We start from the raw sequence: 21695 nt of genomic DNA, 5'->3' as shown, positions 1-21695 counted from the left end.
CGAATTGCACGATCGTCTATTCCCAGCTCATGCAGAAGAAGGCCGATCGTTGATGAAGGTCTTTTCATTGTAACCGATGCCACAGCACCTAGAAATGAATCGTTTTGCTCTGTTTCGATTAGCTGAGAAAAGGACTGTATTGTGCTTAGGTGCCAACACGATCATCACTGCCACGATCATCAATATTGGCCACATGTTTTCATTGCAGGTGAAAATTGGAGGTATGAACAGCACTCTCGTGATCATCAGCGAACGGATCTTGAACGGCTCTCGTCATTAAAGGAGCCGCGCACTTTACCATTATCAGCAACACCACCACAATCACCTAGTAGCTGGCTGCTAGTAGTAGTGCCCGAGAAGCACAAAGTGAAACACTCGAGTGATCGTCTACCGATGGTCGCCTGTCGATCAATGTCGGCACCAACCGGGCGGCAGCGTTCGATAGTACACAACGCGGCGCCGTCTCTGTGGCCACCGCTTTCACAATAAATTTATGCAAATATTGATCAGTTTGCCTCTGCCAATCCACCACACAAAAGGAGCTGGGAACTTTGAAATCGAAGCAATCGGACCGGAGAGTAGCGCGCTCACGAGAGAAGCACGGGATGATGCTCTGCGCCCCAACGCCATTATCAAGCCACTGATAGGATAGCCCAACAGGCGGAGAAATCGCCCGAAGGAATCAATCTTACGGCGTTCATTAGTTTGCACAAGTCCTCAGCAGGGCCGGGATTAGCCAAAATACACACGCCGTCACACACAGCAGCACACGATTAGGGTGAAAAAAAGGCAAAACAAACAACTTGCCGGTGGCGCCAGTGGTCGTCAACGATAGTGGCGTTCGGTCTGAGATGAGTTTCACCGCAAACGGTCGCGCAGTAGCCTTCAACCGATCTGCCAATCAATCCCCGCGACGTGCAACGAAGTAAAGTGAAGACACCGAGCGAGCGAGCAAGGGGGGATTGATCGGGATGGGCGGCTCCAGTGGCCGAAAATGGTCATGAGGAAATGTCACCCTGCAGCGACACATTCACACAACGAGCCGGTCGCTGGCCCGAGCGCATAATCAAAATCATTGAGACACGAGACCGGGAGACACATACAGACAGAGTGGCACTGCAACCAACCACCATCCGCTGCACACCAGCATAAGAAGCAGCAACATAAGAGTGACGGCGCGGCGATACAAAATGTCAAACTTTCCCTTTTTTCGACTCCCGCCGCGGGCACACCAAAAATGGTGGAATCGCCCGGACTGGGTCTGTGATGGTGACCGTACGGACGGACGAGCAGACACCTGCCACCTGCGATCCGCGCACCGCGATGCCACGACTACTCGGCGTTGATCGATGACAAATCTGGTAATTGTATCAGCTTTCACCAGCGCGCGTACACAACCTTCGATCGAAAAGGTAGCGGAGCAACGTGCAGTGGCAGTGCGTTCGTGGTTCGTGGTTTAAAAGTGTCCATGCCTGGGGCACGAATTGTCGAGCTATAGATAGGATAGTAAACGGATGAGCGGGATTATCGGTACAGAACGACGAACATTCTTTGCATTCCATATCGATCGCTCTGACGTAATGGAGCTTCTCGTTTGCAGTTAGATAAGAAATAAGAAGATTACAGAGGAACGGAAAGTTAATTCTATACGATGTTTCAAGGTGTCTTTTTGCAAGATAAAGAATCATAGAAATCATTGCCATTTTTTCGTGGTAGCGTATGCCAATCCTTCAATTTTCTATTGAAGATAACTTTTGTTACTGTTACCGCGCCTGGTTCAGTGCAGTGCACTGAAGTACAAGGTGATGGTGCTTACGTCTAATTGACAGTTATTTGTGTTCATTGTGTCTGTTGTTGCCCCAAAATGACTTGACAAATCATTAATTTTTGAGATTTTTTCCAGCAAATGTTCCCCGTCAAAGCTTTGGTAATAATACAGAACTTTACAATATTGGGAACCGGAAAGCGTTTGGTAGCAAACCTTGACATGAGTGTTATCATTCAAGATAATTGCGCCAATACTGATTGACAAATAAAACTTAATATTTGCTACGTTTCAATTTCATTTGTTGATAATATGACTTTACATTCAATGTTACTACTTTGTGCTGTTCCTTTTAATTTCTTTTCGTCCGGAATTGCCTATTTCTAACGCTTCTTTTGCTAATGCTTATTTCTTGCATTTTGCTTTTTTTTTAAAGAATTTCATAACTAATCGTTTAAATGTGAGGAAGAGCACATCATCTGAGTAGAATCTGCTTGTGCTTTTCGGGTGAAATGTTCATCACTTTCGCTTCATCCATTTTTCCCTCGTTTTCCACGCAATATTTTAAGTAAATTTCGTTGATTGGAAGCTTCCGAGCCATGGTACCGGTGGTCACATAGAACACCATCATCGAACCACTCCAAAACTTGTTCGTTAACCAATCACCATCACCACCTCCATTGTACGGACCGCGTCGGAAATAGGTTGGAACGGGCTCAGAGCCCAGAGCCCTGGGTGTACTGCTGGCAACATGCCACGTGCTGAGGAAGGACGTTGAGTTGGTGTGCAAGCCGGTGGTGGACGTTGAGTTGGTGTGAAAACTGGTGGCTACGTACATAGTTGCATGTCGGAAGCAGCACACCACAAGCGGAGCAGCAAAGAGCCGCGGAAGCAGCGTGACGGATTGGCTACACAGCACGGATTTAATGAGATTTTGCGTCCGGCCTGCCTCCCGGGGGGGTGGAAGTTCCCTCATTCACCTCATGATGCCAATGCAGGAAGGGGGCATGAGGTGCGTTGTTTTGGGGGGCTCTGTGTTTTGGAAATGCTCTGCTTTGTTCTGCTAATGATATGCTTCCCGGTCCGTTGCATTGTCGTCCGTAGCACAAAAAGTAGTTCGGTTCGGTCAAAGCAACCATCCCGCGTGGATGACGTTGAGCATTTGGTGGGCATGGGACTGAAACGGTGACCAACATTGGTCGCTCTAAGTGATTTTGGCCAAAAAATTAATAGCAACGCGATTACATAAAAAAAAATCAAGCGCACAACAGGGAGCGATTAGAGGACATGTGGTCCCGGGACTCTCTTCTGTTGCACGTGTCCCCTTACGCCTCTCCCTTTCCTCCCAGGACGATGCACATCTGGGTCAATGGATTTAAGCGAGCGAACGGGAGAGGAAACCTCGGCGCACAGGCAAAGCAAAAACCAGTCCACCCGCGAATAATGTGGCTGCATTCGGCGACGTTGGGCACCACCACGACCACTGCACAGACCGTGCTTGCAGAAGAAGGAAAACAAGGTTTTGCCTCGATAACCCGACCGCGATCGTGTACCGGGAACGCGGAGCAAACGGAACGAACGACTTCAACGTTGCAACGACGACGAACCCGACCTCATCGCCGGGGCTGCTGCTGCTGCGTTTTCTGAATGCGTTGCGAATTCAATGGATTCGCGCGGCGAGTGGGCGAAATAGGTTGGCCCCGGCCACGAGAGTTCGCCACACAAACAAACCACCTCTTTACAGTCTGTGAATCAGCGTCACCATCATCATCATCACCGTCATCGTTGTGAACGAGAGTGCACCTGAAAGAGGATGATGGCTCTGCCCTCAGCAGCGGCCAGAGCCTGGGACTAGGCAGCGCAACAGTAGCGTAGCAACACACATGCATGCCCAAGACTGCTTCGTTCCTTTGCGCGCGCAAGTAATTTATCATCGCGCAGAAATCATCCGAGTAGCATGATCATCGTACCCCCGGAACTCGCTTCATTCGACCGAGACCGGTAAGAAAAAGATACCTACAGAGAAAGAGAGAAAGTGCGAGAGAGGGAGAGAAAGAGTGAGTTTATTGTTTTAAAACATTGTGTTACTCACGATCTTGGCCACCGTTTCCAACCCCAACTCGACTGCCCTAGTCTCTGGGTGGTTGGTGTGAAAGGGCTAAGGGCCATCTTCCGGAATGTCCGGATGCATTCCCCGGGACAGCCGCCATAAGCAACCCTGACATGAGCTTATTGTTTTATTGTTCCAGAGCATTGTTTTTTCCTTCTTCTCCGTTGCCAGTTTGTAGACCTGAACGGGGCATAAATCGCTTACGGAGAGGGCATAGAATGTTAAGGATAAAAGTGAAACAGTGTGGAGTGTTTGCTGAATTCCTTCTTCGGCCACTCCTCCACTAAACGCCAAGCTAAGCCAATCCAATCCAATCCAAGCAAGCGGGCATGCGAGATCAAGGTTGGAAGGAACGTGCCTCCCAGCCTCCTTCGGTCCACTAGCTCTTTGCAGCCTCCACTCGATAAAATAAAACGGTCACGATCGAACGGTAAGTAGGCCTTCACTTTCCGGTCGAATTGCTTGCTTGCTTATGCTATGGCCTGGGCACTGTTTATTGGGCTGCTGATGCTGTGTACCGGTGTGTCCGTGAGTGTTGCACGCCCCTTAAAGGGATCATTTGTTGCGGCTCCAGCACACGACGGGACTCTGCGGAAAGAACACTTTCAAACATTGCGATTGAGATAGAGCATAAGGTACCGGACGGAATCGCCACAGATTCGCGCCAATTTTGATAACCATCTTCCTCGAATGAACGAACCTTTGGCAGGTGCTTCTTGCTGGACCAACGTAGCGAGGATCGATTGTCGACAAAAAAAAAAGAAGTCCACGTACGCAAAACTTGATACAGTGGCCGCGGTGTCGCGCACAGGGCACAGGAAGGTTCGTTGCTTGTGGTCGCGTTCAGGTTTTGTGTTTCTTCGCGGAAAACGCACGGAGCAAAACGGGCGAATGTGATCGCTTCTCGATCGCGGGCTCGATGATGCCCGATCGATGCTGATAAATGATTACGTCGCACTCGCACACCTCACCAACCCTCCCCCCACTGGCAACAGGCACGTAATGATGACGTAAAGCGGGACATGTGTATCGACGAAATGTATCAAAGTTCTTCGCCTTTTGCCGCTCGCTTCGCTTGTGCGATTCTTCTTCTCCCCCCCCAAAAACTGGTTCCCCCGCAAGGGACCAGGGACCTCCTACCCCCCTTTTCGCCTCCATTGGCCATGGACAGTATATACGCATTCAAGTGTAACGATCGTGGACTTGCGGACGGAGAACGCGAAGCGCGAGCGCGTGCAGGCCCACCGTCCTCCTTCTCTTCCTCTTCCGCGGATTCAGTTTCAGTCCTCTCCCCCCCCCCCGCCTCCTCCCCCTGCATGTGACATAAGCGAAGAATGATCGAACGAAATCACCACTGACGCACCGGGCGGCACAGAGGCGCACGAAGATCGTAAGCAGGATCGTAAGCAACGTAAAGAAAGGAAGAGAAAGAAGACGAACGGACGGACGAGAACAACACTCAAAACGGAACGAGGAAGAAAGGAGGAAGGAAGGAGAAGAAAAAAAGAGAGAAGGAACTTGCCTCGTGCGGACGGACCCCGGTACCACCGCCGAAAAGATGGTGGAGAACAACAAGTTTTCGAATCACAAAATAGCGGATCGGATCCCCACCAGCACCACCACGGTACCCCCCCCCCCCCCCCTTTCCCTCTATGACTCGTCAACGAGTGTGCGGGGTGTGTTGTGCTTTTGAAGTAAACTTGTGTCAACGTTTTCAACACGCACGCAGACCAGAGGTGGAAAAGAAAAGGCGTCCAGGCGAAGGGCCGAGATCTTCGTTTCTTTTCCTTTTTTTGTTGGAAATTGCGACCAAATGGTTGCAGTGCTGGCAAAAAAACAGCCAGCCGGCATGCCACGAGGGGATCTTGAATAAAGCCCCCCAAAAAAAAACACCCATCCTCTCCCTCAGCAGCAGCAGCACTCGAAACTCGCGAGAAGTGAACACGACACAACGATCGCACCGACGTAGCCAAGCCAAGCCTCGAATTTTCATCAGGAATCAGTCGTGGAGAGAAAAAAAACAAAGCAAGCGATGCTGCGATGAAGGAGAGAGCCGAGGAGCAGCATGAACGCAGGAAGAAGGAAAGGGATGGGAGCAGCGAGCAAGCGAGAACGCGATCACATCTGGGAGGATCGAGAGAACGCCAGCAGTTGGAAATTGAAAATTACTCGCTTCAAAAATCTTCCAGCCTTTCGTCCAAAAACATCTTGAAACGCTGCGCCGTCGTGTCCCCGAGGGCATCACTCCGGCGCAGGAAATGGAGGACCGGAGGAGATGCACACAGGGGACGCGCAGTCCGTGACAACTTTTCGGCGCACATCTGGAACCCATTTGTGCGAATTATGATGCGAGAATCCGAGCGGAATGTAACGAATTCAAATGGTTACACACTGAGGAGGATCACTCGTTCGCTTACCTTTATGATCGTCCCCGAATCCGTAATCCAGAGTGCTGACGTTTTGTTCCGATCGTTCTCAACAAAGTGCAGCCACCGCGGGCCACGGGAGCCGGTCCGGAGGCTCTCTCGCTCCTTCTCTCTCTCTCTTGCGCGCGCGCTAGTCTACGCAAACGGCACGGAAACGGCGGCACAACAACGCAAAGAAATGAAATTTTCACACACCGGCAGTATTCGTGGATTCGACGGAAAAATTAATCTTTTAGCCCCGGGCCTGGTCTGGCCTCTCCTGGCGCACCGATGATGGACACGGAACACGCAACGCGGACGAGAGCTTCGAAGCTGGGAGCGGAGAGCGCTGGAACAGTGACACGTAAACAGAGACGCTCTAGAACGCACAAAACGGACGCCGCACCAACAGCAGCAGGATTTCACTCTTCATCACCGCACCGCTTGCACCACGGAGTCGCGATCGACACTTTCTGATTGATGATGATCGGTTTCGAGACGGAATCGTTGTTTGCTTGCGGAAAGAAAAACACACAGATCCCGGAAATCCGGGGGTGAATTAGAAACGAAAATCAACGCCGAACCACGTTCTCACTTTCGGCCACATGAAGATCCCGCTTGTTTGTGGAGCCTGCCGCGCGCCGTTACCGCACGGTACCGATGATCGGAGGAATTTGGGAGCACGGCAGTTATTTTATCGATCATCAGTCACTCTCTTCTACAGGGGCAGATAAAAAAAATGCTTCCAAATCGTTGTTTATACTGTGTGCGGGTTCGCGAGTCTGGAGGAAGGTGGCGATTTCGGTTGCTCGATTTCGCCCGATCGATTTTTTTGAATTCTCCGTTCACTGGGAAAGAAAAAAGTAAAAACGAATCAAAATGACGAAAACTACATAAAAGATGCGTGCTCAAGTTTGAATGGGTTGATTTTTAGTCGTGGATCAAATTGGTCAATTTCAATCGTTACAAGATTTCAACTAAACATCCCCCCCAATTTTTGATACAAAATTCGTCCGAATACACCTTGAGAGTTGATATAGAGTAGAAGAAGTAATCAAATGCCTTAGGCGCAAGAAGTAAAGGAAAAATGTACACAACTTAAAAAGAGTTTGCCATTTTTCGCATCAACAAACGACGGTACATTGTTGGGGAAACAATATCCACTAACTCTGACTGTCGCAAATGTAATCCAATATGGCGGCGAGGAGCGTGTCACCTGGTTACTGAGCACACCGTGGAACCAACAAAGCGAGGCGAGTTCGAAAAGCGAACGAGCGAGGAGCGAGAGGTGCTGTTTTTCCGCAAAATTCAATTTTATTGAGGCACCTCAAGCGACAACAAGAAAGGGTGTCACGCGTGACCAGGTGGACGAAGGAAGAGAGAAAAAAGTGAGTGGCCACCGTCGTCCGTGCGTGTGCCGTGTGCCGTGTGCTTATCGGTGATCTTGGCTTTTGTGCAAAAACGGGATTTGGGTGAAAATTTCATCTGGAAAGCAACAAAAATTGCCCCGTTTCCTAGTTTTATTTTGCGCCCTCGGTGTGTTGGTAGCAGCGAAAATGCCCGTTTGGTGTATGCGTGTTTACATCGTGTCGTCGTCGTCGCTGCTGCTCCCGTAAAAATTATGGGCCAAAAGTGATCTCGCTCGAGCCCTCCTCACCAACGTGCACAGATTTCTTCTTCTGGCTCTGCGCCTCCCGCATTAATCAAGCAATTCCCTTTCTTTTCTCGCCCCCTATCGTCCCCCCCCCCCTTCGACATCCGTCCAGTATCTTGTCTCGGTGCGTCGTCGGATATCACGCGGGCAACGGTGCGGTGCGCGGGGCTGGTGGGTCGTTGGTTGGAGTGTTTTGAAAAGTGCGACCCTCGGGGTGAAGGTGAAAATTTTCCAGTGATTTTAAACCCACCAATCGATGATGGTGATGGTTGCTATGATTCGATGCGCATAGGTCATGTTCAAAGTGTGGCTCCCCGAGAATGGCCGGAAAAGTGTTGCCGTTGGTGTGAAAATCGAGATGGAAATTCTGGTGTCGCTCGGCTGCGGTCTGGTGTCGATGGCTTCGTGAGGCTCCCTCCCTCCTCAACTCAAAGCCAAAGTGCATCATCGGTCCCCCCCCCTCGGTGTTCTGTGTCTCCTGTGCGTGCGTGCGTGCGTGCGTGCGGTTGTGCTGTGTGACTGTTTATCGTCCCCGAGGGCACTTTGATGTGAAAATTTCCTCGACCACCTCGCTCTGTCCGTAACTTGCTTGCTGCCTTTCTTTCTTCGTCAAATCGCATCCCTCAGCAGGCTAGCCAGCGAGCAGCCAGTGCAGCCAGTGCATCATTTGCTTCCGCGCGGAAGTTCCGGAACGAAATCCTGTCTGTCGGTGTGTGTGCCACGATTCCTGCTGCAATCTCGACGGATTCCACGGCAAGGTGCCGTCCCGTTGTCCTCGCACCGCTTCACTGAAGAGCTCGAGTGAAACGAGAGCGAGGAGCGAACGAGAAAGATAGCGAGAGAGAGAGAGAGAGAAAGGACGTTCTCCTCCACCTCGTAGGAAGGATTAAGGAAGAAGGAAACACTCCATCTCTGCGACTGCGAAGAGTCAGACCCAGGACCATCATCATCCCGCCACACCCCCCTCGTCGTAGAAGGAAGGATGTCGTCGAAAAACATACCTGCTGATAAGGTGAGCACAACCCACCGAGCTATCCCGAAATACTCTACGCTCTCGCTAATAGACACCGGGACACGGCTCCTGTTGCCCATTTTACTACTACTTCAGGTTGCAGGAATTCGTTTTCGTTTCGGCAAATTTCTTTATTGCACTTCTCGTTTCCGGTACCGGGAGTGGAGTTTTGTTTCACCGGCAGGGATGGAAAGGATGTTAGCTCTCTCTCCGTCGTCGAATTACAGACGGAATCGTATCAACGGTTGCTTTGTTCCGCATCCTGAATCCAACGGAATGCGACTTCGTCGTCAGAGTGTCAGCTTCTGGAAGGAATTTCTGCACTTCTTTCTCGCTGACTGCGCGGGCTTCCAGATTATCGCAGTACTATTTAAAGCATCATAAGCAAACATCGTCCTGAAACGGAATGGAACGACGAACCCTCTCAATTACCAATTGCGCTGGAGCGGCACCGACAAATCCGGGTCCTTCCAGTGCGCCACTGTTCAATGATGACGATGATGATGTGTTGCTATGATGATGATGTTGCGCCGCATTATTCCGTTTCTATTTTGGTCGCTTAAACACCGTTTATCGATTTTGGCGGGGCCACGCTAGGCGCGCTGCTTTCTGGAGCGAGCGAAAGGCGAAGGCAAATGTGTCGTCGTCTTCGGCTTCACTATCCGGCACATTTTCGTGACATTTTTAGAATGATGGTGCACTGGTGGAAAATCACCCGCGAACCCAATACCACCGGCCGATGCAAGGTTTGCCAACGCTTCGGTAGCAAAAAAGGGATGTAAATGGCGGAAAATGGATTCGCGCGCACTTTTTCGCGGAACCACATCCCAATTCTAAATGAAAAAAAAAACACTTGAAACACTTGGCCACTGTTGGGCAAAAAGGCATTAATTATCAACCCAATTTGGCGCCCGTGGGTGATGAATTCCTCGGTTGCCTGGGCTGCACCGGGGTAGGGTAGAGTGGGAAATCAATTTTTCATTTCATCAAATCGTTTAAAAAACTCATAAAATGTGCCCTGACAGAAGCAGGAGAGTGGAATAGGAGAATGGGAATGGGCTAACGACAGTGACCCTTTTTTTCCCCCTCCCCAAAAGCGGTGACCTTTTCTATTTCCATGTCCCAGGCTGTGATAGCCCCCGGGAGCGTCATCATTGCCCTAGGAAACCAAAGAGAGAAGCAAAAGGGACACTCTTCCCCGAAGGGGATTGTTGTTGGAATCTGCTTGGAATTGCTGATGTTGCTGCTGCTCCTGGTGCTATTTGATGGTTTGCTGAACGGCGTGATTAATTAAAAACCGTGCTCCACCCACCAAGAGGAGCTTTCCTCGGTCTCCCAAAACGCCCACAGGACATGGACCTTTTTTATGGTGCGAAAATTTTGTGATCCCCGCACGATGCGTTTAACGAAGTAACCCGTGGTAACCTAGAGATGAAGGATTTTGGGGGGACGCTCTGCCGTATGTGCCGCAGGTTGCTGACTGCATCGAGCATAATCGTAAATTGCGCTCCCACTCGCTGGGCTGGTTGCCCCTAGTTGCCTTTGACAACGGCAGCAACGGTGACCAATCACGAGGACGTTGACAACGACGCAGACGATGGCTAACTCTTGATGATGGCGATGATAATCGAAAGAGCAACACACCAGCGCACTTTTCGCGCCAAAGCATTTCGAAGCAGCAGCAGCACGAAAGGATCAATTAATTAACTAATGAGCAGACGATAAATTGCAGCCGATAGCAGCACATGTGGCGATGGGATGGATTTACTTTCCCACTTTCTCTGTCTACCCTCTGGTCCGAGCAATCGGTTTGGTCCGGCACCGGCCACCGGATCAAGCGTTGTTGGTTTGCTTCACATATTTGCTTTCCTTTGGCGCCTCCACGCCCTACAGTTTACGTTGCCAACGAATTTTATCTATTTGGCTAATGGATTTTTCAATCCATTCCCTTTTCATTTTTGCTCAGGCCGTCTGCTCTAATGAGAGAGGTCTTGGTGTTGGGGATTTGCCCCCCCCCCCCCCCCCCGCCCGGAATGCACAATCCGCGGTACACTGCTACTAGGGTGTGTAATCAAACTGCACAGCTGCTGCTGCTGCTGCTGCATGAAGTTTATCGAACATTGTCATTTCGAGAAAATGGTTTTGAGCCACGAAAATGCGGATAAAGAACGGGTTCCCGATTTTCAATTGAGTCCCGTTTTTTGTCGCTTTGTCGCAAAAGCATAATCTCGGTTCCGCACGGTTTAACAACCGCTTTCTGCCTGCTGGCTGGCTGGCTTTTTGCAGATAAACGTCCCGATAGAATGGGAACGAGAACGCAAACGCTGCTCCCCGTGGCTGCAGTCGGAGAAAATGGTGGTTGGTCCTGGTGCTGCAGCTCCATGGAAAACCATCCGGATATTGCAGTGCATGCGCGATGTAACTCACCGATGTATCTCGGTCCCGATCCCGTTCGTTGCCGGCCCGTAAGAGGGTGCGCCTGGCTGCCTGCACACCATTAAAGCAATTCCCTTCCTTCCCTGGTCGTGCTTCCTGCTTCTGCGAAAGGGCTCGGTGCCCAGCATTCACTCTGCTCTATGCTGGCCTACCATTATTCTCTCATCCTGGAGCCGGGGCCCTATGTATCCCGTGTCGTGCTATCCCTTCGGTGCTGTCCGTTCATTGCATTTAAATCCATCGCTCGCTCTCGGGCGGTCGCTCTCTCGCCGACTGCTACGATTGCTCTCTTTGATGATGCACTTCTATATCGATGGGAACGTCCTTTATGCTGCACTAGGTCGCTAGCAGAGAGAGAAAAAGCGAGAGAAAGACGCAGAACACATGCTCGTTGCTTTGTATTAGAATGTTGCAATCGGGCGCTCACGGCAGGATAATCGTTGGCCATGTAATGCTCGGGAGCCGTGTTGTCTTGTTGTCCTGCCTGGGATCCCTTTGCGTGGTGATACTCTATCTCCGTTTAGCTGTTTAGCGATGGCTCTCTTTGGGATACTATGCGGAAATTAATGTTACTATTTGCATCCCAAAATTTGGCGATACTTTGCAATAAATAAAATGCTTCCTTATGGCCGTATTGGTGCATTGTGCAATTATTTGCAACCATCTGTGGAAAACTTTTGCCTTTTATTTCAAGGAAATGATTAATCTTATTCTATTTGAACTAATTATACCATTCGGCGATTATTTCAGGAACAATCGGGTTTTTCGACCAAAGTATTGTCCCCTGGTATAAGCTAATATTAGCTCGTAGTATGTTAGGACAGTGTTCCATCGATCCAAGCAAATGACTAGCCAGCCAACATAATAAAATATATAATATTCCTTTACGATTGTTATAATTATAGGCTAGGTATCCTCATGCTTTCTGAAGCTAAAAATGATATCCAAAATTATCAAAATGATTTGGTAGATCATTTTTTTCATTTCTATCATTGGAGCAACTGTTCACTCGTACAGAGTTTCTTTTGTTAAATTTATCTTGATTATTCGAAATATTTCAACACTATTTTTTTTTTATTTCGGAAGCATCGTCGTTGAGCATAGTCTCCAGCTCGACACGAATTATAATTTTAGACAATTGTAATATTAGTTCCAAGGAGCTGAATCCACTTTTGACGACAGTATCTTGCAGAGCCATATTCAAGGAATACCTGAACAAGTATTCATAGAGTAAAAAGAAAATATATTTCAAACAACACGTTTTGTAACTAAAGTTGATTTAAGAAGCAATTTTGGATTCTCTTAAATCTCGAGTTAATTGATTTATTTTCTTACAAAAACGAATGACTGTCGATTCTTAAAAGTTCAAACAAGGACGTCGTTCATTCCTATCGTCCTCAAATTAATGCACCTCCATTCTAACAAGTGACATTTAAAGTACTTTTTTGTAACCTGTAAAAAACCCTCCCACCCTGGAAACGTTCTGTGTGGCGGGAGGGCCACCATTACTTGGTTCAATTTTACGACCCGTTAAGTGTCCCAACACCACACGTTCCCTCGCACGGGAAAGCAAACCGGAACAGATGCTGCCACTGTTGCTGCCACCGTCACCGCCATCGTCATCGCTAAAGGAAGATGCTTCCAAGGGAGCGGAGCGTATGACGCATACACGCGTTGGGTTGTGACGTGAAGACAAACTTCTTCTGCTGCCGCCTGTTCGGCTGCTTGTCATTATTGGTGTGCGCTGGTTGTGTTGGTGTCGAATGTCATACTCGAAACCATTGCGCACTCCCCATTCCGCCATCCTCCCCTCAGACAACTCCCTTGTAACCACAACTTCCGCGCATTAAGCCAAGGGCCGGGCCGCCCTTCCCAGATGCTCAGGTGTGGAGCGTCGCGGGGCAGATGGGAGTGGGGGAAAGGGGTTTCGAAGGGAACATATTTGATTACTCAATCTCGGCTGGTGACAGCTTGCTCGGTAAATTGCTTCCCAAGCTCTCCAATGTTCGCTCGCTCGCTCGCTCGCTCGCTCTGTCTGGTTGTCACACCACCTGGGTGTGGATGCCTGCTCCCTCCCACCTTCCGGCCACCCCACTTCCTTCCACCTTCCACCTCCCCTTCCCGGGGCCCCTCCTTGCTTTCTTCAAAGCTTCTCAAGTGTTTCAAGTGGTTGTGGTCTCCGAGCTGGTCGCTTCTTTCCCCTTTCCCCTCACGCGCCATCGACGTTAATCGATCGGATCCCTCCCTGCATCCTAAAATGCTCCCTCCCAAAAATGCTCACGCGCTCGAGCCCTATTCCAGCAACACGTGGGGGGTACCAAGGAGACGATTCTCTCGCTTCCGGTGCAGAAAAGATCCATCATCACCATCACCCCCCGCGGGCCATCATGGAACGCGGTTGTTACAATATGTGTCACCGCCACATTCCGCAGCAGCATAAGCAGCACTAGGTGCTCGCGTTGTCTTCTTTTACATAAAACAAAGGGGCCATGTTGAAGGGCCTTGAAGGACACGCGAACAGCCCGCGCGATAACCGGTTGGACGAGTGGCGAGCGAGAAGCGAATGGATGCTTGTCTCGGGGGTGTTTTCATCTCCCAGTCCCACGAAAATGAAGAGGACGAAGAGGTCTTTCACAAAGTAATCATTCCGTGGTCTTCGAATTGTCGTTGCAGTTGATGCGAACTTTCAAACTATTAAACTATTGCGGAGATGGAGATTTGTTTGTTGGAAACTTTTTGCGAAACGAACGAGAAACCAATTAACTTCCGTTCGCTCGATTCTGCATCGACTGATTGGCGATGTCGATGTCACTGGCAGCCGCCAGCGCACTCCATTAGCAAACGGCTTATTACTGACGATGAAGTTTCCAATCAATGGCTGACAGTGTGCGCCCGCGTAGTACACCCATTACACTCCACTCCGGCAGCTCTCGCACCGCCTTTCACGGCGGAATTGCATTCTGCAGCAAGCGTCTCGCGGAAAATGTGCACAAACAATTCCCCACAACGTGGTCTATGCCGTGGCCGTGGCCATGCCATGGCACCACCTCCACACACACGGTGGCCACTCCCGTCCAGCTGCTGCTGCACATTCATTTCCTGTCCTCTCTGTTTCTTCCATCGATTTCCCCGAGGAGCGGCGCGTCTCGTTCGCAGCGCAATCACGGCCTGGATGGGTTTTGTTGTTATCAGTAGCGCGAACGACGGGCACTTGAGGGAAGATTCCGCATAGAATCCCCGGTACGCCCCCACAAGAGGATGCCACGCCTTGGCACGATTGCTCGGTACAGGATTCCGGTACCCCCCCAACCGATACCCCCCCCCCCCCCTCCCCCACGCAACGCAAGCACCATTCGTTGAAAATTGCGTTCGAACTTTTCCGGAACATCTTCCGGGAACATTCTTCATCTCCATCCCCCTCCACCCCCCCCCCCCCCCCCCCCCCCCGGGACGGCCACTTCGGGCAACTGGTGGTGGAATGTTGGAACAGTGAAGGACAGTTTTATGTTCGCTCGTTCGTTTCGATTTCCTTCCTTTTTTCTCTGTCGTCTTCGTCCCCACACCTATATTGCCGGCCACTGATGCCGACTCCTCCCAAGGATCTTCTTCTCTCTCTGCGAGTGTGTGCCCTCGGGAATACAACCAAGATCTTTTCATCCTTTTTTTTTTTTCATTCTCATTCCTCAACTTCGCTAGCACCGCGCGCCTCGCCAACCAGCGCAGTGGCCCGCGGTTTGGAGTGGGAAAATTAAACATCTTTGGTGTGAGTTTATGATTGTGGAAAAACCTACCAACCGGTGGGGGTGTAGAAGTGTGGAACTACCAGACGAATAAGCAGGGAGGGAGGTTCACTCGCGGAAAAAGCGGGAATTTAATATCGGTTGATAATGATGCGCGAAGTGAAGTGGAATGGAAAATGGAAAAGATGTAAAAATGGGAGCGCAAACTATAGACACGCGGGCGTGGCTCCGATGGCACCGAAAAGGGGGCGCTGGGCCGGGGTAAAGTGTACCGAGAGCGAGCGCCTCGAGATATGGCATCGGCGATAAGGTGTATGGGGTGCATTAAAGTAATTTAATCGTGCAAGCAAGTAAGTAAGCTGAAGAAGATGCTGGGAAGTGAATTGTTAATAGAAAAGCGAAAAGAATGGCTCCGGATGCCACTGGAAGATCTTGAGTCGCGAGTAAAGAGTGGGCCTTGGCTTCAGGAGAAGCAAAAGAGGATGGAACGGGAGAGAGGGAGCGTGCGGCCACTTGTCCTCAAAGTGGTGGTTCCTCTCGTTTGGTTTATGATTCTCAAAAACACGCGCCGCCCCACCGGAGCAGCAGCACGGCTGATCGGACTGATGATGGCCCAGGGCTCAGGCTACTAGAAGCAGCAGCATAAAAGCATAAAAGATAAGAGCGTCTCCCGGGTTGGGGTACGCGCACGCTAATGCGCAAAACCATGATGGCAGGATGGAGGATCAATTTTGCATGCCACTTTCCATCGCGTTCCAATGCCAGTGGCCTTCACCTTTTTTTTTCGGCTCGCTCGAAACGCTGCGCTTGTCAGGGGTCAATATTGGATTTTTGGCTTTTCTCTCTGATGAGAAACTCGGATTGGGGTTGGGCTTTGTCGTGATCTGTTGGAAAGTGTTTTTTTTCCCCTGAAATTTTGAAGCATGTGCATTACGAAACTCGTCCGCTTTTGCAATGAGTTGAGCGTAAGTGTGCTCATAACTTCTCAAGATGCTTCGTGTTCACCCTTGTCCACACTGTGATATATTACCGAAAAATGTGCGATAGCCGAAGAACGATAGAGCTTTCCCTTACTGTCAAACTTTTCTAATCAACCGAGCATTCAATTTTCAAAACAGGCAAACTGTCAGTTCTCTATCGTTTCACCCAATTTCTAGACCTAAAATCTCATAGTGTGCACGCTAAAAAATAAAATTTTCCATTTAATATTCGCTTAGATACTTACAATCTCGACAAGCTGTTAAAAAGCTAAAGTAGCACTGGAGTCGAAGGGCAGTAATTGTGCGAAAAAGCGTTTTCCAAGCTAGTAATAGCCAGATGCGCGAGCTTCAATTTGATCGATCTGCGCAAATCAATTTCCTTCATTTTTATCTCGCTTCTCAAGCAAATATTTGCAGAAGCACTGTCGACTGTGGTTAGCACCTCGATTTGGCACCTCGATGTCTACCGGCGTAGCGAATACTGCGGCAACCGCCTCCCAATGCACTTCGAGACGTAATGGATGACGTTCGAGGATCAGGATGAAGTGTGTAGGCGAGCCGGAGATTTTCTCCTGCTGGTGTGTCTGTGCTGCAATTGATTTCTTTTTCCTGTGCGCCTCGCCTCGCTTGCATTCGCCCTGCTGTCGTTTGGCATTTAAAAGATTTCATTTGACGTCACCAATCCAATGGAGTCGTGGCGGCCAGCTGGTAGCATAGTCCGTTGGTCCAGCACACCCAGAAGTAGGTGCGCCCGTCTGTCTGTCTACCCATTTCCTTTACGCCGGCAGCCCAGCGTCCAGCTTGGCTTTCAGTTCGTCTTTTGCTATTTCAATCCCTTCACAGACATATCGAGTTGATGATGGTAGCACTCGGGCTGTGTGCTGGTGGCCATTACGGAGCTGCACGATTGACGTAACTACTTCGAGGGGGTGGCCGCGAGTGGGTTGTATGTTCTAGGGGATAAAGGGGGGAAGGGCCTTCGATCGCAAAAGTTTCGCTTGATTTCTGCGGTGTACTAATGCTGCTCTCTGGCACGGCATTCGCGCAATATTGGCAATTGATGATTCGCCTACAGCAGCAGGGGTCGCAAAGTGTTACCCTCTCGTGAGTCATCGACGTGGTAAATTTAGCAGCAATGCCGCGGATCGCCGTTCATCATTTGGCATGCTCTGTTTTTCTATAGATGCAATGCAGATGCATTGCATGTCAAGATGTCGATATTATTTTCTGGAGAATTAGCAATTTTTTTGCGGTCATTTTGAATTTAAAAATGATATTTTAAAGATGTTTTACGTAGAAATCCGAGTTGTTCACGATGATTAAAGAAAAGCATCAACAATTTTATTCAATTTTATTATAGTCTCTCCAAATCAAAATTTATAAAAGAAAATCGAGGCTGCCGTGGGGCATTACAAATCTGCAGTGACAGTTTGCAGTGATTTGCTTCGAATTATCGTAAGCCCCTTTAATAAGAATCCTAATAAGAGCTGGTCAGTCAGAACTCCGCTACTTCTTCACGCGACTCCCAACATGCCTTTTATGCCAAATTCATGTTCTATATGGGAGGGAATTCTGCTTAATGCTTGCTTCAAACCTTATCGATTTGAAAGATATGCTTTTGGGCACTTTTACCATCCTTATAACAAATGCGGTAATGGTTTTAATATTTCAAATTGTAATCAAACAAAATGGCAAAAATGAAGAATTAGATTAAAACCCTAAGCTTATCACTTTGATATAGTAAACCTACAAATACCTTATGCAAACATCAGAAACTAATTCTCGTTTTTTTGTTTTCTGTTTCTTTTTCTCTTCATGACAGGTAAGCGTTGATGGACCCCAACATTGTACATCGAATAGACCCCGGACCAAAACGGTAACTCCCGTCATGCACGGATGCGGTATATTACTTCCCATGTTACTATGGCCCCGCCATAAGTGTAGTGGTCATTTTCTGTGGCAGAAATGAAATGACTGCAGTGACATCGGGGACAACTTAGTGACAGTCGCCAACCATCCGTTGCTGCTATGGCATGTCTTCGGGTCAACTCTTCTGTCTCACATTTACGTGCCCAAGCTGGCAGCGATTGTGCGAAGCGATTGCTAATTGGATTGGATCGTCCGGTTTCGTTCTCGAGGACCTCCCCCAAACCGTCAACTAGTGTGGCATTATGAGGCATTTTGTTTTTTTGAAATGAGATTACACTTCTGGCACCTCACAATCGCTTCCCCTGCGCCACTGATACACAGCATAGTAACAATGTGAATGGGAAACGCCTCTTCTGTTTGACACTTGCGGTGGCGAGGTGTTTGGTAATGTTTTGAAGCAAAATGAATTATGGAATGCCGATTTCATTCGCATTCACGCATCACAGAAATCACCAGTGGCCAGACCAAGCCAGGCCATGCCATCCGGAAAAAGGGCCAGATGAAATAACCATAACATGGCTGGCAATTGCTGTGCCAGCCAGACGAAAAGGGCTTATTAGCTCTCGCTCGCTCTCTCTCTCTCTCTCTCTCTGTCTAGTTGCTTCCTCATTACGATGCATGAGTCAGCGGTGCGGTAAGAGACGCGCGTGTGTGAGGTGAAGGTGTTCCAATCAGAAGAGAAGGAAAGGAGTACGAACCTACACGATTGCCTAATCGCAGGGACCCCGGCAACTGCCCCGGCGTCCAAGCAGAAGATCCGTGAACCGGGTAATGATTGGTTATGCGCCAAGAGAGCAGCAGGGTCGGTTCGGTTCGGTTCGGTTGGGTCCGGTTGCGTTGGGTTGGGGTGTCCCTTGTCGGTGTTCGTGTTCTGTCCATTATCGCTCCGTGTCCGCGGCGCAAGGGAAAGGCCAACCAAAGCGAACGAACGGCGAAAGGACAGCTCCATCGACGACGACGACGACAACCGAGCGCACCGGTGGTAGGTGCAGCAAGGAACGATTACGGACTATCGTCTACCACGGCTCCTGGCCACCACCTGGCACCATCCTCTTCCTCCCCCTCCTCCACCAGAGCGTTAGACCTTAAGAGCTGCTACAGAACTTGAACCCTAGGAAACATGGGCTTGTGTGGGATGGGTGAAAGCATCGGAGAATGGTGGGGAAGATCCACCTTCCCCGTACGGGTTCTCGGAACGCAGAGAACGGCACGGAAGATGGTCACGGCAGATACACGTGTACGAACGCGGTGTGTGACACAACGAGACAGGAATGGCGAAACAAAGGCTATTATGGGCTATTGTTTGCTAAACATACGGTCGTTTTCTATGATCCAGCACACATTACACCTACCGCATGCTCTTTTCGGCCAGCCAGGCCCGTGGATGAAGCATACCGGAGGATTAGAGAGTGCCACCAGTGCCGCACATAGCAGCAGCATAGAGTTGATTGTTTTGCTTCGATGTTTCCAGCTGCTGCTGCTGCTGCTGCTGCTCATTTCATATTGTAATCTTCTTCTGCATCTTGCTTTCGATATTCTTACGTTATTGGTTTAGCCAATTGGCGTATTAATAATGAATTCAAAGAGCATAATTATCTCGTATCGAGTATCAATTGGTTACCGCTGCCAATACCAATCTACAAGACCGACGGCGTCTTGCACAACTCCCCAATTGCATCGCAGAGCACAAAAGCGTAAGACGGGGGTTTCTGATTTATTTGTTTTCTTTACGGATTAGATAAGCAAGCACGACGGCCACTGGCCTAGTGAGCGTGACCAGAGATTTCTAAACTAATCAGCAACTACACCGGTCTTCTTCGGTGTTGCGGAGTAGAAGAATGAACGATGAAGACGATGGTTTCACTTGAATCTCTCTGTGTGACCGAAATCGAAAAACTTTTGGGGGGGCCCCCTGTTACACGTGGTCATAAAATTGGTCTCACGAGCGTCACCACCAGCAGCAGCACCGGGAGCACCGGGAGCACGAGCAACAGCACGGCGCATCATCTCACCCCCCTCCCCCCCCCCCCCCCGGGGGGAACTTTTGCTTGGGAAAAAGTTTAATTAATTGTGCCTGTGCCCGTGGGAGGCACGTTGCTGGTGGTGCTATAATAGTGCGTATTCTGACTTTGGTGGGTGACAAACTTCCGCGAGAATCTTGCTGGCACGTGGTGGGCAAAAGTTTTAGGCGAATGGTTGCGGTCTGAAGTAATTTCTTATTTAAGTTCAGTCGGCAGTCGAATCAGTTCACCATCGGCATCGACCGATCGCGTGGCTCCTGGAACCGGGATACCCTGGTTCAATGCTTTTCCAGCGACTAGAGCAGCGACCAGGTTCCAAGTTGCCCAACTTGCTGCGACTTGTCACTGTAGCCGGAGCGGTGTTGCCACCTAAAATGGAAACACCATTATGTCATGCGGCCCAAAATTTATTCGAAATCAAACGGATTTTGTCATTAACTCCGCTCCATACCGGACGGGTCGTTCCGCACCTACCATCGTTAATCCTCGACTGATCCATGGGCACATGTTTACAAGAACAGATCCTCCTCACAGGGGAATCAATCCACTTTCTCCAGAACGGTGGAGCAGAACGAACGATCAGACGCGCGCGACATTGGTCCCCGAAGACAAAGTTTGCTGCTTCGACGTTGTCCATCTGCAGAGGCGCGGCGGTTGTTGAACGATCCCAACTTCCAAGATGTCTTTAAAATGCCTGTCTTCGAAATGGTAAATGAACGTAAATAACAAAAGGTCCATCGAACTGTAGAGAGACAGACGCAGATAGAGAGAGAGAGAGAGAGAGAGAAAGGGAGAGATCATCCTTGTAGGAGTTGAGAGAGGATTTTATTCATAAATTTCCCTTACTAGCTGGCTACACCAAAGTCAGACAAACGAGAGACAGAGAGAGATAGAGAGAGAAACAGAGTGAAGGGACAGATGGGGACCCCCCCCCCCCCCCCCCGGAAAAGTGTGACAAGTAAAGCACCTTAGAGAGCAGCGTGTCCCCTCTCCCCGAGCACAAAGTATCGCGTAATTTATAGCTCTGCTCGCGGTCGAACCGCACCGCATCTTCGTGCCGTGCCTCGGGCATTCATCTCAGCGGATCAATTCGATTTCCAATAGAGCGGAGGCAGCTTTTCTTCGTCCAACCCAAGAACTCACACAACAGCGGACCTGCGCGTTCTTCGTTTTCGTTTCCTCTTCTTTGGATCCGTGCCCCTTTCGTCCCTTTCCAGCCGCCAAACAATTATAATCCTCGCGCGAACCGGTTCGAGAAGCCCCAGCATCATCATCATCATCCTCTTCGTCCCTCCTTCCTTATGCTGCGTTGCGGTGCGTTGCGGTGCGTTGCCTATCGCCCGATGCCCCCTGTTCCCGATGCCCACAGCCGACGCGCCACCGTTCCTGATCGCTCGCTAAAGGTGTATCATTTATGGCGGGGGTACACCTTAACCTTTATGTTCGTTTGAAATTCGTGCGAGCTGTGGCTTGTGGCACTGGCGGCGGCGGCGGCCGGTTGGGTTTGGGTTCACCGGGGAACCAATGGCCTCAGGCGCTACTATCACCTCCCGCGTTGGTCTCCTCGTTCCTTTCCGCTGCTAATGCTCGCAGTGCGTTGTGCTAACGAGCGAACACAACGAGTGACCGTGGGCAGGGTGAGG

At 49.8% G+C, this 21695-nt stretch overlaps 1 protein-coding gene across 1 annotated transcript in view; it reads right to left on the bottom strand.

Annotated features, from left to right (window-relative positions):
- The window catches only part of LOC126571043 (spectrin beta chain, non-erythrocytic 5), a 54949-nt gene extending 48014 nt beyond the window's left edge, over positions 1 to 6935 (bottom strand). Inside the window, exon 1 of the mRNA XM_050229263.1 lies at positions 6293 to 6935. The gene's annotated coding sequence lies outside the window, so the exon portion shown is untranslated. The remainder of the gene's footprint in view (positions 1 to 6292) is intronic.
- Positions 6936 to 21695: the final 14760 nt, after the last annotated feature.

The sequence above is a fragment of the Anopheles aquasalis genome, chromosome 2 (assembly GCF_943734665.1).
Source record: "Anopheles aquasalis chromosome 2, idAnoAquaMG_Q_19, whole genome shotgun sequence".
Classification (NCBI taxonomy): domain Eukaryota; kingdom Metazoa; phylum Arthropoda; class Insecta; order Diptera; family Culicidae; genus Anopheles; species Anopheles aquasalis.
This window is presented reverse-complemented; position numbering and strand designations above follow the sequence as displayed.